The sequence below is a fragment of the Humulus lupulus genome, chromosome 3 (assembly GCF_963169125.1).
Source record: "Humulus lupulus chromosome 3, drHumLupu1.1, whole genome shotgun sequence".
NCBI classification, from domain to species: domain Eukaryota; kingdom Viridiplantae; phylum Streptophyta; class Magnoliopsida; order Rosales; family Cannabaceae; genus Humulus; species Humulus lupulus.
In genome coordinates this window covers 167,171,997-167,188,834 of record NC_084795.1, presented here as the reverse complement: position 1 = coordinate 167,188,834, position 16,838 = coordinate 167,171,997, and the positions used below count along the sequence as shown (strand labels likewise).

At 35.8% G+C, this 16,838-nt stretch overlaps 1 non-coding gene across 1 annotated transcript; it reads right to left on the bottom strand.

Annotated features, from left to right (window-relative positions):
• Nucleotides 1–15,485: 15,485 nt before the first annotated feature.
• LOC133828041 (small nucleolar RNA R71) lies at nucleotides 15,486–15,592 on the bottom strand. Its single transcript, XR_009890687.1, has one exon. It is a non-coding gene; the product is annotated as a small nucleolar RNA R71 (small nucleolar RNA).
• Nucleotides 15,593–16,838: the final 1,246 nt, after the last annotated feature.

Here is a 16,838-nt window from a genome sequence, read left to right as displayed (position 1 = left end):
AGTAAAGAATATTATATGTAGATATGGTCTACTAAACAAGAACATTTTAGACAATGGTACTTAGTTTGATAGTGATCTATATACGAACTTCTGTGCAAGACATGGTATCATAAAAATTTTCTCTGTAGTTGCTCATCCTCAAGTAAATGGACAAGTTGAAAATGTTAATAAAACTCTTAAAGATACAATGAAGAATCAACTTGAGCAAGCTAAAGGCAATTGGTCGGACATTTTGCTAGAAGTACTATGGTCATCCCGTACTACTGCTCGCACATCAACTGGGCATACATAATTTTCCTTGTCATATGGGTATGAAGCAATGATACCAGTCGACTTGACACCCCCATCACATAGACGAAGTACGTATGACCAAGCTCAAAACAATCAATTGTTAGCTAAGAATCTTGATCTGATTGAAGGACAACGAGATCAATCACAGTCATGTTTAGTTGCTTGATATTTTAACTCTCAATTCAAGGATAGAAAGTTTTCCACATGAGATCTAGTCTTCAACAAGTGTTCCAAAACCCTAAGGATCTTGAAGCAGGAGTTTTGAGGCCAAAATTGGGAGGGATTGTACCATATCATAGACGTTTTAAAGCCAGGCACGTACAAAATTTCTCGGTTAAACGATGAATTGGTCGTAAGATATTGGAATGATGAACATCTTAGAAAGTATCAATGACACTGGTCGCTAGGCACGTACTTGCCCATTTCGTTCAACCAGTTAATTTATTGTTTTTGTTATTTTTGTTGTAAAGGCACGATTTTGCCCATTTTTGTAATAACCAATTACTTTCTAGACTATTTGTTTGTACCTGGTCGTAAGACGCGTTTATGCCATTTTAAAACATCCATTCATGAAATAAGATTCAATTCAAGATGTTTTCATTCAAAAACATTCATTGCTCATATGATTTTTTTTTAATTCAATAGACACGATTTTGTCCATTTTTTACGAGTTATTTACAAGGGAGTTTGCTTAACACATTCAAAATTTTCCAATTTTTGTTATTTTAACAAGTATTGCTTAACATGTGTGATTTTTCTTAAAAGGTATTCTGATTTATGAATATTATTGTGAGCAATAGGTTTAGCTCGAACAGGCCTAGTTAATTGGCAAGTGACCAAGGACTTACCTCCTCGATCACTTGGTAGGCATATAGGGTATACATAATCTCACATAAGCAAAAGAGTAATAAGCACAAATGAGTAGTACTTAGAAATATTTTACAATTTATATTGTGTTGTGCTTTGATCAAAAAGAACATAGAAATTAAAAAATTTGCTTGTTCACACGAGCAGAGAAGTTAGAAAACTTATATAGCAATTAATTGTTATATCTAGTCAAAATTAAGCAAGCAACATAGTGTATGTAATGCAAGTATTGAACAATGTTTTGGGCAATGATATTAAGTCACTTTATACGACAAAATAAGAACTAAATGAACTGAAATCAAGTAACGACACAAGGAATTTTATAGTGGTTCGGCCCCAAGAGTTGGTAATGACCTACTTCCACTTGCACTTTTATTTATTGAAAAAGTGTCACACTTAAGATCAAGAAGAAACAGGGTTCAACTGAGTTTCTCAAGCTGAAGAAAGAATACACTTCAAAGAGTTATGTCTGTAAAATGTTTACAAAAGAAATCTCTAGCTCTTTCTCTCCTCCTTCTTACTTAGGGTTGATGATTGAATAAACCCATTATTTACTGAGTCTTAATGGGTTGTGGGCCCTTACAAGCAAATCTAGGCCCTACACGTGTAGGTGTGGGATTGGTACATTTAGTTACATAAATATGATGGGATATTAAATAGTGTCTTTTGAAACTCGGATCTTTGGGTTAAAGCGTCCTTCTCATCGAACAAGTCTTATACTCCGAGCTACTTCTTGTGATGGTACTAGTCTGCTCCATCATCGAGCAGATTATTGGATATTTGCTAAATAACATTTTATATTCTGACCTAGCCACCTCAGACGACTACTTCTTTTGACCAGCTTCCTGAATTTAATGTGGTATAACGTCACCTGTCTCTTTTGTAGAAGACACATCATCAAGTCAAATTGAGTTAAACATTTGCCCCTCAAGTTTATCCTAGGGCAACCAGCATTGGATAAACTTCCAATCCTCAACAAGGTAAGCATCTATTCACCTTCTTAATAAAAACTTTACAGCTCATAGCTTTGCTTTTATATGCAATGTCAATGCCTCATCTAATACGCAACTAACGGCTTTTGGGTTTCTTTAGAGTCTATCACATTTTCCCACTGTGTCATCATTGCACATTTTTAGCGAAAAATGAGGAACCTTTTCACCATTCCACGTGCATGACATCACATCACCCCAGAAACTCATAATGATTTTTTCAAGATGATGTCATTTGCTCGCTTCCGAATTGTTACCTATAAGTAGGTCTTCCCATAACCTTTCATTCTTTACTTTTTTCAAATTTCCAAGGCTTTCTTTATCTCTGAAATCCTCTCAAACCTGTGACTTTTCTCTTCCAAAAATCCCCTCTTTTTCCCAGCCTTTCAACCAAATTTTCATCATAGTAAGTTTCTAACTTCATTTTTTGTGTTTACATGACTTTTTGTTACTTATCGCATAGTTTCCATGCATTTTTTGGAGATCTCATATTTGTGTGTTCTTGATGTTCTTCATTTTTTACGTAAAAACTTGGTTGTTTTTTTGCAAAAAAAAAACCATTGATTTTCTAGGAAAATGTCTATTTAGGAAGTAGAAACATGATTTTAGGTCTTGGATTACCCTTGATCATGCTGTTGGCTTTTAGAGGATTTTAAAAAAAAAAACTCAAAGAAAAATTGTTTGCCTTTTTAAATCCGCACTAGTTTCTGCTCGAGCGTAGAATCGTGTTTCTCGAAAAGATTACACATAGTTGGGGACACACATAGGTTGGTCAAATAACTCACATCCCCTCTACTTTTCACCATATGTATGCATGTGATCACTAGGGGAGTGATTATTATATTGACCCGAACCTGCTAAAGACACTGGTTGATGAAGTGGAACAGAGTCGACCAGATATTGACCTCAATCGTGATATTCTGAAACTATATGATGAATCAAGTGAGCACTCTCAATATGATTTTCATTTTGTTTCTCATCAGGAATATTGCTGGATTATTTAGGAATTAGAACAAGGAATAAGAAAATTCCTTCCAAATAATTGGACTTTTATTGTGGATCCTGACTCTGTTGATCCACTACCGGTAAGAATTCTAACCAAAGGGAGAGAAACAAGCATGTCTTCGTTTTTTGAAGACGCCATAACATTTGCTTTTTGTTCTTAAGATATGGCTAGGATCAAGCAAATGACCAGACACAGGTCTGCTACAGATCCTCAGGTAGCTAGGTATGAAACTAATGGGCAAAATGTTGAGCAGCCCATACAACAACAACAACCCGAACAACTAGAAAGAGAACATCTCAAGCAACAACAACAACCATAAGAGAAACCGCAGGCACGACCTCAAGATGTGCCTTTTAATGAGAATGATTTGATGACGAGCAGCTAACCAATATCATAAGACTCTTCGTGAAGAGAAAAGATCGCTCAAGGAGGTAGGTGCAGTGGTATGTGGCTTTAACAGTACCCTCTCGAGCCAGTTACTTGAGAAGTATTCCCAAAGATATGGACTCAGGAGAGTAGATTTAGTTCTTCCTCGACCCGACCAGCGGGTGTATAGTCCTAGTGATGTGTACAATGCCTGGTCGATATATAATATTCAGGAAGGCACCAGTCTTCCCCTCCATCTTTATTTTAAGAGCATTGCAAATTACTTCAACGTCACTCTTTTTCAAATAATCCCAAATGGATACTTAATTGCAACGCCCTGGTTCGCCAAGATTGTCACACTATGTACTTTAAATATTGACTGGGCCCACTTTAATCCCCTCCTTACTGACAATGTGTCCAAGGAAAGTTACCTGAGACAACCAGAATTCACACTTCTTGAATTTTGCAAACAACTTGTGTTCCCTCAGTCTCTGTAGAACCAACCTCAGATGTTGCTACTCTAACTGAGAATAAATCAGAACATCATCGATGAAGACGATCACAAAATGGGCCAAATAATCCTTGAACAGTCTGTTCATCAATTCCATAAAAGTAGTTGGAGCATTAGTCAATCCAAAGGACATAACTAAGAACTCATAATGCCCATATCTGGTGTGAAAGGCAGTCTTCGGTATATCTCCCTCCGTAATCCTCAACTGATGATAACCGTATCAAAGGTCTATCTTAGAGAATACCCTTTTAGCTTGCAACTGATCAAACAGATCATCTATCCTTGGCAGAGGATACTTCTTAATTGTTAACTTATTCAGTTCTCTATAAACAATACACATCCTCAGAGAACCATCTTTCTTCTTCAAAAATAGAATTGGTGCACGCTATGGTGAAAAACTAGGTCTGATAAAACCTATGTCTAACAGCTACTAGAGCTGTACCTTCAGTTCTTTTAATTCTATTGGGGCCATTCTATAAGGTGCTCTAGACACTGGCTCCATCCCTGGTGCTAGTTCAATAACAAATTCAATCTCCCTGTGTGGTGGCAACCTTGGTAAATCTTCTGGAAACACATGCAGAAACTCACAAACTAGTCTATTCTTCTAGGGTCCCACTGGCATGACCTAAGTGGTATCAACCATGCTAGCTGAGAATCCTATGCAACCTCCTTTCAATAGATCTCTAGCCCTCAGAACATATATCATAGGTATACGGGGTCCAGGCACAGTGCCAACAAACACAAAAGGATCCTCACCTTCAGGCTCAAAGGTTACAATTTTAATCTGCAATCTAAGGTTTCTCCATACTTCACCAACGAATCCATACCCAGAATCATGTCAAAGTCGGTCATAACCATCTATATTAAATTAATTGATAACTCTCTGCCCTCCACTGTCGCTGGTAATGATCTGACCCATCTTCTGGATACTACTAGCTCCCCAGTGGGTAATAAGGTTAAAACCCCACAGCATAATAATCACATGGTCTACACAGTCTATCAATAATTCTACTCGCAACAAAGGAATGTGTAGCACCAGAATCAATCAAAACAGTATAAGGGGTTCCAGCACTAAATAAGTGACCTGTAACTACTGAGGGACAAGCCTCAGCTTCTGCCTGAGTCATTACGAACACTCGAGCAGGGGCCGAGCTGTCTGCCTTTCTTGGCTCTTCCTTTCTTCCTCTCGGGCAATCTTTCTTGAAATGTCTCACTACTCTACATAAGAAGCAAGCTTTTTCCCGACACTCCCCTAGATGGCGCCTCTTGCACCTAGGACACTCAGGAAAGTCCTCTAGGCCTCACTGCCGCCCTGGCAGCCCATTGTAAAACCACGTGGTCGCCTGTCAAGGCCAAGAGCTTGGAAGGCATCAGGAGCCTTCCTCTTCTGACCACTAGGGTCTTCACCCCTACTTGAACCTATAAATGGAGGTCCCACCCTCTTAGTGTCTCTCCTGGCTGCACTGTCACGCCAGATCTTATTCTCTGCGCTCTCAGCTATGAGCGCCTTCTCAACCACCTATACATAAGTAGTAACTTCAGACACAGTGGTAATACAAACACCACGGACTATCCTAGGCTGTAGCCCCTGGAGAAACCTCTCCCTTCTTGTCCCATCAGTGGGCACCAATTCCATTGCAAACTTTGCAAGTTTGTGAAACATTAAAGTATACTCAGTCACTGACAGACTTCCCTGAAACAACTTGCTGAACTCTTAAGCTTTTGCAGCCCTAATGGCATCATTATAGTACTTTTCATTGAACAGAATGTGAAACTCTTCCCAACTCAGGGCATTAACATTTCTAGTTTGGGATATCACTTCCCACCAAATTCGAGCATCTTCCCAAAACATATATGTGGCACAATCCACCCTCTCATCACCAGAAACCCTCATAAAGTCAAGGATGGTGGTAACCATGCTCATCCATTCCTCAGCCATAGATGGATCTGCACTACCCTAAAAGATTGGAGGGTGTTGTTTCCTTTACCTTCCATAAAGAGGTTCCCATTTACTCTCAGCCTCTGATGGCTGCTCCACTGTTTCCACCGCTACAGGTGGTGGCTCTGGTAAATGTTCCCTGTAGGAACTTGTTGTTGTCTTAGGAGGCGAATTTATTCTTCCTGCCTCATTACTCTGGCTTATAAATTTGCAAACAATTGATGCCAGATATCAGAAGCTGGCTGAGGGATTTGACCCTAGTCATTTTCCTGACCCTGTCTGTCATTCTGGCCATGATCTTCCTGGCCAGTTGATGAGTCTACCTGTCTTGAAAACATACTATCAACTTATACCTTGCTGCAATAATCAATACGGCCAGTTAGGTAGTGATAACTAAACCTCTTGCCGCCTCACAGTCCAAGATTCAATAAAACTCATCCATGTTCACAACCATGCTACCAAACATGTAGATTTATAAACATAGCAATTAACATTTAACATTTAGCATTTAAAAATTAATAACTCTAATAAGCATGATCTAGCAATATCAGTGCTAATAAGCACATTCTTGCTTATCATGAGCAGTCAAGGGCTAGCCCTATTAGTGTATCTCATGAATATAGGTAAAACATTTATATTCTATTTAAGAAGTTAAACACATAAGCACATAAATAGTTACCAAACCATGAATCTAGCTTGTCTTCAGTGGCGAGTGTACTTGCCCTAGCCAGTCTATAGGAACCCTAAACCTTGGCATGCTCTGATACCATGTTGTAACGCCTTGGTTAGCCAAGACTGTCACATTGTGTACTTTAAATATTGATTAACTTGCTAAACAAGTCATTAGGTCATAAACGTACATCTAAGAGTTATTAATGGGCAAGGGTGAAAATCTCAGTCAGAAGAAATGGATATATTTTACTTAAAACATTAAACTATGCATGGGATCCCATAAAAGTGTTTGCAAAGTTATTTATAATCCAAAGTGGTTATTGAAGTTCAAATCTTACAATCCCCTGACCTAAGTGGCAAAAATAGGGTTAAACCCAAGTTCCCCTGAGAAACACCTTGGCCATGGTGGTCAAGCGGTTGCATATGTACACGTCGCCACCTAAGCTCTCCACTCAAGGCTGGGTGAGCTTTTCTTTTCTTTTACCTACACCACATAGCACCCGTGAGCCAAGGCACAACAAGAAAACTTATTACTGCATGTATTCAATGTAAATAAATTATCATGTAATCATTCTCGGGCTTCATCCCTAATCAGATGATGACTAGTAAGTCAATCCTGGGGCCCTGTGCCCTAAATAAATAAATAATTAATCATTTTGGGGCCCTGCGCCCTGAATATATGACTAATGAGTCTCTATGGGATCCTGTGCCCTAAATAGATGACTAATGAGTCTCTCTGGGGTCCTACGCCCTAAGCCATGTGACTATCAAGTCACCTAAACCTTTTTGGTCTTGACTCTAAGTAACTAGTCCTAGACTAGACAAGCGCTTAGTTTTCATCGACCAATAGGTCAGTCAAGCATTTAATGCTCATGTTGATTAGATCTAATCATTTAAGCTTGTGTTTAGAATGCTAATGCAATTCTTGACTCATAAGTCAATTCTATACGACCAACGCTCAGTACTATTGCCGATCATGACTGATAAGTCAGAACTTCCCAACCAGTACTAACCACCATTGTCGTTTCTAACTAATAAGTCGGTGCCATTCACAAATAAGCAACTCTGCAAGGAATTCACAATGCTACCAATATACATATATAGAGCACTCAACATGCCTCATCAATAATCGTGTATGTCACATACTGGGTGCAGTTTTCTTACCTCAGGTTTTGCTAGGGCATCTGAATTAGAATTTTGGTCACAGGGCACTTGTTGGATTGTAAATTTTTTGAATTGTGCCAGGAGATCTTTTGATTTGCTGAGGTAGGATGCCATTGTTATTCCTCGAGCTTGGTATTCTCCCAACACCTGATTCATGACCAGTTGTGAATCACTACACTGCCATAGCTTTAACATCTCTAGTGAGTCGTAATCCTGCTATCAAGGCTTCATACTCTACATCATTTTTTGAGGCACTTAACCCGAACCTTAGTGCATAGTGAATACGATGTCCTTCAGGTCTGATAAGTATAAGTCCAGCTCAAGAATTATGCTCATTAGAGGATCCATCTATGAACATCCTCCAAATGAGCCAATTTTCTTCATTGTCTTCAGTAAATTTTGCTTGCCCATCCCCTTCTTGTATTCAAGTGCATTCAACAATAGCGTTTGCTAAAGCTTGCCCTTTGATAGAAGTCCTTGGATGGTAGGTAATGTCATATTGTTCGAGCTTAACAACCCACTTAAGTAATAGACCATATGCCTCTGGATTTTGTAGAACTTGCCTCAGCGGTTGATCAACAAAAACTGTGATTGGATGAGCTTGGAAGTAGGGCATTAATTTTCTTGCTACAAGCAACAAATAGTAAGCTACTTTTTCAATTAATGGGTAATGTGATTCTGCCCGACCAACCTTTGTCTTATATAATATAAAGAATGTTGGGTCCTATTTGCTTCTCATATTAGGGATGCACTAACAGTGTATTGAGAGACTGTTAGATACAAGTATAGAATTTCCCCCTCAATCGATTTCGACAAGACTGGAAGTTGAGTCAAGTGTTTCTTAAGTTCTTGGAAAGCCTTTTCACATTCCTCCATCCAATAAAACTTGTTATTTCCTCTTATCATAAAATATCAAAACATAGAATTGCACTTTTCATAACACTTGGCTTATCATGACATATCAAAACATAGAATTTACACTTTCCATAGCACTATGTTTCTCGCAACATAACAAGTCATACCTTTCATAGCATAATACATAGAAAATTCTATCTAACTTCCTTACCTCAGGTCCAAGCAAAGTAAAGTGTGAAAACGTCACAACGAGCCTATAATCATAATCAAACGTTCTTCTTTAAAATCACATAAGAATACACATGCCCAACATACATACCCCGCGTGTGCATGGGTCTTGCACACGTGGCACAAGCTGCACTACAAGTTTAAACATAGTATAATTCCACATAAAATCATAAAAGAATAATGTTAATTCTACCAATCAATCCTTCATTGTTACAAAATAAAAATCATATGTTTGAATAATAGGCATATGTTTGAATGTAAAAATACACTTGCATGTAACATGCATACGTTAGAGTGTTTTTAAAATTTAGCGTTTAAAGTCGATAATTTCTACATGCTCATTTCATTGCATTTTATTAAAAATTCATCAAGCATAAATAATTTACCACTTAATTATTACTTCATCATTTCTTTTCAACCACATATTTGTCACTCAAAAACTTTATTATAAAAATTTAATTTACTAAAATAATTCATTAGCTTTTAATTTCTCATAAAATAATAATCTCATTTATTATTAAATAATAATTAAAAGAATGGGACAAAATTTGTAGTTACTTATAATTACCAATAAATCTCTTAATCACCTTTAGAAAAAAAAATTACTTATCATAAAAAAAATAAAAATAAAAAACTGCATAATTATAAATGTAAAAATACATATTTAAAGTGTGGAAAAATCACATTTATTATTTATAAAATCTAAGACTTAATTTATTTGAGCTTATGTTTTACTTATCTTATTTAAAAGACATTTTCTCTTAATAAACCAAAAATTCCAGTAAGCATTTTATTTAATTACAATTACATAATTGAATTAAAATCATATTCTTTCACAAAATAAATAAAAAAAAACTGCATGTTCTTATTTTGAATAAAAGTCTATTATCATGTGAAATAAAGTGTCTCTTGCTTATATAAAACAAAGCATCATTTGAGGCTGCTCTTGTGCATTTTAAAATCATTTAATATCAACACCACCAAATAAATAAATAAAAACAACAAGCTTGTAATTATCCAAATTGCTCCTTTAATCATGCTAACACAAAACCTAACATGTTTCTACACCTAAACAATTCAATAATACATTTAAGCGTGCAAAACCATCATTAAAGTCAAAACAAACTTACACCATAATGCATGCTCACGTTAAATCCTATACAACCTAATAACATGAAATATCACAATTGACAATATGCTTATTAATCCAAAATAATAGAATAAAGTTTAGAAGAACCAAACAAAGTTCATAACCCTTTTATTAAAGCACTAGGTCGAAACCTACAACATGTTTATATCTCTTGTTGTTATCAAACCCAAAACAAAACCTGCATGCTCCTATGATCACCAATGACAACATGTAATTCAATAGCATAAAAAAAAAAATAACCCAACATGCAAAAGGACCACTAGGCCGAAATACACATAGGGCTCAATAACAAGATTCATCATTTAAACTCATCATGCTTCCTTTAAAAAACAATAACCATCTCTCAAATCCCTAAGTGTGATTATGAAAGTTCAAGAGAAATAATAAGAACCCTAAAATATGTATTCAACATAGCAACATAAAATAAAAAAAATAATAATGAGAATCCTCTACACATGCTTGGCCGAAACCCCCCCATCAAAACAACCCATAAAAACTACATCCAACGCCTAAAATCATAAACCAAGATTCATCACAACAAAAAATCAACAACAAAGCTAGAGATTTCCATTACCTCACTTTATAGGGATCAAGAACTCAAAAACAAATAGCCAACCTTTTGAAAAACCTAGGGTTTCGAATACACCACACAAAAGAAGAGAAAAAAAACATGCTCTTATATTCAAGAAGTAGAAACTAACAAAACACCATGAATCAAGTACTTACCCTAGGGTTTTCAAACCCTAATCCATTTCTTCTTCCTTCTTCTTTTCCTTTTCTCCTAGCCTTACGAGCACTTCTTTCCTCCTTCTCTATCTAGGATTCAGCAGCCACCACAACAAATGAGCCTCCAAATCTCACTTTTTTTCCCTTCTTAACCTAGCCGAACCCCTTGAGTCACTTTCCTAAAATTAAGCCTCAATCTTCTTCAATTCCCTCTCCCAAATCCATGTGATTGCCATCTATAGCCTAATTGATTTGTGCACACAATGGAAACTCTTCCTATGCACTCACACCATCTTGACAAAACCCTTCACCCTCTCTCTTTCTATACTCGGCGACAAAGGCTTTTCACACTCCATCAATTCTCATTTACTTATCCAAACAATAATAAGACAAATATTGTCACTTTCCTTAATGTAATTAAGTCCATTTTTCAAATATATTGGTTTTTCTATAAGTCATAAATTGGAGAAACGATGAGAATTGAGGAAAAGGAAAGTTTGCACTCTTCCAACCTTGCCCATACATACTACACGCCCCCTCCCTATTTTTTGTTCCTTTTCTTTTTCTTTTTAATTACTTAAATAAATAAAAATAAAAAGAAATAATGCATAGGAAAAACTATTGCATGCTCACCATGAGACCATACACATTCACACACACAAGTGCTCAAGTGCGTCTCTACTAACCATGCACCTTGGTGCACACAGCCAAAACATATGAACTTACAAATTAAAATAATTAAATCTCTTTCCAAAAAAAATCAATACGCCAAGCACTGCACTTAAATTTATTGGACTTGTTGCTAAAATATCGACATGAAACCCGAAACTTCCGGCAGATGGCCAATAACTCAACGAAAGGAAAGGATCGATTATATTTTTCATATGGTCTCCTCTTTCTTATAGATAGAATTATTATTAGATAGAATAATTATCTCTCTTTTTTTATTTATTCTATTATTTTTATTTTTTAAAATACCACTATATAAATAAATAATAAATAGATATAGATTTTTCTTTGTAAGATTAAATAAAAGGGTTCACAAATAAAAGTGTGCTAATGCCACAACCAGTCCATAAATTGTTAAAGCTTCCATAAATGCTTAGCGAATTAAATTTGCATAATTTCTACCAAACAATTAAAAATATTTCCAAACACTTAACTACTAATAATAAAATAAAGCACAAAATTAATTAAAATAAAAAAATTGGTGCGCTATAGAATAGGACCTTTGCCTATAAACGGACAGTTTCTTCTCTATTTGCTTCATGCCTTTTGCTTCATGTCATCTCATACAAGTATCACATGGCATGAATAAACTACCAATTCATCTCCCATTGATAATATGTCGTGAACAGATACATACCAAGTGAGTTTATATGCAACCTCATTCCTTGTTTATTTCTTATTCATACTAGTAGACGAACATCTATTCTATTTGTTTCTTATATGAGTACTATGTGACTTTCTGAGGCTCGTCTTTGCTATGGGATTTGAATGAATTCACAGCATGCACTGATTCTATTTGCACCACGTATTTATAGCTTGTGAATACTTGGGCGAACAGAACTTGGCTAAGCTATTTTAATATCTGACTTGATTTCTAGTCGCCCCGTGTACTTATATTTGAACAAATCTCTAGTTCGCCATCCGAGTAGAATAGAGAATCAACATTCTTTTTAATAAACCAACATGACCCTTGCTTCATATATAACTCTGTTTATTTCTTATAAAGGCACATAAGTGACCTATTTTCAAACATAGATTTGCACTATTACGATCATCCTGCTAAAAGAAAAAGGTGAACAAATTCATGTTCACTTTTTCTAAACCCAAGGGCGAACACGCGAGAACAACCTCACTTGGGCCTTTGTCCTGTTCGCCTCTATAATAGTGAACATGTGTCCATTTTCCTCATGGAAAATAAGTGAACCAACGTTCTACTTCGTTCTTTTTTTCATGGGTCTTCATGATGCAAAGCATGAGTGAGTCTCAATAGCCTACATACGAATAGAAGCTTTAAAACAAAGAGCGGCGATCAGCTCTTATTGTATGCTCAAATGAATGCATTTGACTAAATAGACTACTATTAGCGTGCTTTAGACAAACAAACAACTCTTTCATGTTTATGTATTAGATTCTTTTTCAGGTTCTATTTGTCCCACAAGTACACATATGGGCGAATAGCCCTCAAAATATGTATGCAAACAGAACTTAACCTTTTTCTTATCTTCTAAGGTACCTGGTTTGTATGATCACTGAGGTGTCTGACTTCTTTTATGATCCGGTTAGGCCTCATTTTTTGAAGTGCACGGGGAATAGTCCACCCCTATTTTCTTGTGATCTATGACCAGGCCCATGTCTCTCAAGAAATCAAGAGCTCTGAGAAACCTTTAGCTCGAAAGGTTTTGTAATACCAAGATTCTCCTTTTCTACAAGAGATCCATCCCATTCAATAGACAAACATGGACTCATTGGCGAACTTGGACTTAAAATCCTTGTAAGTGATGAATGAGCAAATACATTTTTTGTCTTCATGGTTAGAACGAATAGAATACGAGCAAACACATTTTTTGTCTTCATGGGTAGAACGAACAGAATATCATTTTGGAAAAATTTGTAGAAAAATTCTCTTCTTAGGTTCTTTCTTATACCCTATATCCCCCCAAGTGATTGAGGAGTCTTGGTCCTTGATCACTTGTTATGTTGTGCTTGAGTGTGAGTAGATTTTCGATTCATTTATCGTTAGGAACAATAAGCAAACATAAATTATTTTCTATGCCAGTGGGCAAATCAATTATTATAGCTTGAAAGGACTTTTGAGCACTTTTCATTTTTTGTTCACCTAGTATAGACTGTAATGGGCGAACAGGTTCCATCTTTACATTTTTTGTCACATTTTGGGGTCTATATTCACTATAAATAGGACCCTAAAGCTAGTGAAAAAAGGGATTAGATAGAGAGAGCAAATTAGATAGTAGAGTTAGAGAGAAATACATTAATTCTCTTATTTTTCTTTTCTTTATTTTATATTTTTTTAGTTAAAACAATGCATATTTTAGGCTAAATTCTCTTGTGGAAAGACTAGAGTGGAGTTCATGTTTCACATTATATTTTTTAATATATTGATTCTTTTTGTTCTTTATTTCTATATATTTGTTACAATTAAATTTCTTTTCTTCTAATTTCTATTTTAAGTTTATTAGTGTGGTTTACTTAAGTGTAGTCATGCTCTTCTTATGTAATTTAGGATATTGATTTAATTTAATGTGTTTGTTATGTTATATGCTTTTTACTGCATTCTGACATTGGCATTTTGTCGCTATAAGGTATATAATATGATGGATTTTTTAAATTAATAGTTAGTATAAATTTAATTAAGAACATATATTTAGGTGATCTTTATTATATATATTTTCCAACTATAATTAATGGTGTAGAATTATAGTTGAGTAGAATGAATCAATTTTATTAAAATATATATGTTTGCATGAATGAAACTTGTGTCTCCCATATTCTCTTTCTGATTGTAATATTTTTTAGTGCTTAAAAATCATTATTTCTCAAAGTTACATTATTTCTAAGTTTCTTATTTCTAATTTATTAATATTTCTTTTTACTTGTATTTTACCTCTCTTTGGATACGACATAGCTCGTTTACTACCACGATCACAAGGTGAATTATATGGCAATATCAATTTTTGGCGCCGTTGTCGGGGAGGTAATTTTAAAATTAAAGGTTTGTATAGTGAATTAATTTTTTATTTATTTTAGAAAAAAGATATAATTTATTTATTCATTTTTGTTATTATTTTATTTATTCATTTTCTCTTACTTTTAGGTTTAGAATTTTATTTTCTAGAACTAGTTTTTTTTTCTTTCTTTAAAAAAAAAAGCATAAAACTTTGAAACATAAAATTTTGAAGCATAAAATTAAAAAAAAAAGTATTGAGAACATTTGTGTAATTTTGGAAATCAGTAAAAACCAAACTTATTCTGCCTTAGATAGATTGGTTATTAAATAAGTTCTGTGCTAGTGTTACCCTCCAACATTTTGTAAGAATCTCAGGGTGTTCTAGAAAAGCTCTTGGGCCTAAAGTGGTACCTTGGCAGCCTTTCCAATTGGCCTAGGAATATTTTTGGTATATAGTTATTACACTATTACACACTTACGCTTGCAATACTTACAATATACATATAAAGTTAATGTCACAAAATAGAAACGCACTAGGGAGATTCGTGAGACAACAAGTAGAAGCTTTAGAGAACTCTCCTAACTCGTCGTCTTGTTCCATTCGTTCTCATTCACTCAATTCACTGAGACTTCCTGAACCACCCATGATGGCTCATCAAGATGAAGTCCAACCAAGAACGCTACAGGATTATTTACATCCTATGTGTACAGCCACACCTTCACGCATAATGTCTCCCAAAAATATACCAAATTTCGATTTCAAAGCTGGCAAGATTAAACTTTTACCAACCTTCCATGGCTTTTAAAATGAGAGTTCGTATGTGCATATTCGGGAATTCGAAGAGGTGGTGGCTACATTCAACAACTGAGCTGATGTCACCAACATTGTGAGATTGAAGTTCTTTCCCTTCTCTCTCAAAGACAAAGCTAAAAGCTAGTTGTATTCTTTAAGGCCTAGATCTATTGGAACTTGGAACGAAATGACATCTGCTTTCTTTACCAAATATTTTCCACACCATAAGCTAACAAACTTATAAGAAAAATGTTTACCTTTACTCAAAAAGAACATGATAATCTTTACCAATCTTGGGAAAGGTTGAAAGATTTGCTCAATCAATGTCCCCACCATGGATATGAAAGTTGGTTCCTGGTCAGCTACATCTATAAAGGCCTCACATATCAAGAGCGCAAATTCGTGGATATGATATGCAATGGAGAGTTCCTTCAAAAAGATCCCGAGGAAGCTTTCGAGTATCTAACATGACTGGACCAAGTGTTACTAAAAGCACAAGTAGATCTCGACAAGCTGAAGTCTACCAACTAAGGGAAGAGGATAGCTTTAAATTCCAAATTTAGTCTCTAACATTAAAAGTTAAGGCTCTTACAACCAAAGAAGGTAGAGGAATCCACATGGTTTCCAAAGCTGAGTCACGAGAGCCTTGTTATTTTTTTGTAGTTGAATTGAACATCAAGCACGAGACTGTCCTACCTTTAGCGAAATGAAAGGTGTGTATGAGGAGCAATGTAATTCTTTATACAACAAGACCTACACTCCATACTCAAACTCTTACAATCCTAGTTGGAGAAATCACCCAAACTTCAACTGGAAAGACTCAACACAAGCATCTGGGAGCCAATGGAGGCATGAGCAACAACAACCGCCAAACACGTACATTACTCCTCAGAATAGCATGCAATCAAATAATTTTCTTGAGAATACCTTGCAAATACTAGCGCAAACACAAATGGCCTCAACTCAAGATCTCAAATCTTGCTTCACACGAATGGTGGAGGAAATGAAAGACATGAAAAGCCAAATGACAAAGTTAAACACTTCCATCGCAATTCAAGAGCATGGTAGACTTCCTGCTCAACCTCATCCATCAAAAAGGGCAACACATGGCCCAAACCTCAACCTCTAGATATACAAATCTCAAAGAGGTTAATGTCATCACTACTTGAAGTGGTCAAAGTATGGTTTCACCATTAACGAAGACAATGAGTATGTCAATGCTCGCTCCAGATGTTGATGTCTCAATAAGCATTCCAGTAAAGACGCCTTCTCGTCAAGCTTTGAAATCCACTGGGAAGGTACTGGAAAACCATGGTGAAATCCTAGACCTTTTAACACAAGAGAAGATCAACGTGCCATTGTTGAATGTGATCAAACAAGTGTCGACTTAGGCCAAGGTTATCAAGGATTTGTGCACTGTCAAGAGAAAGCACCATGTCAAGAAAACTGCATTCTTGACAGAACAAGCTAGTGCGTTAATTGAGTGCAAGACACTGCCTAAGTACAAGGATCCTGGTTGTCCCACAATTTCTTGTAAAATTGGGGAACAAGAATTTGGCCAAGCCCTTTTAGACTTAGAAGCAAGTT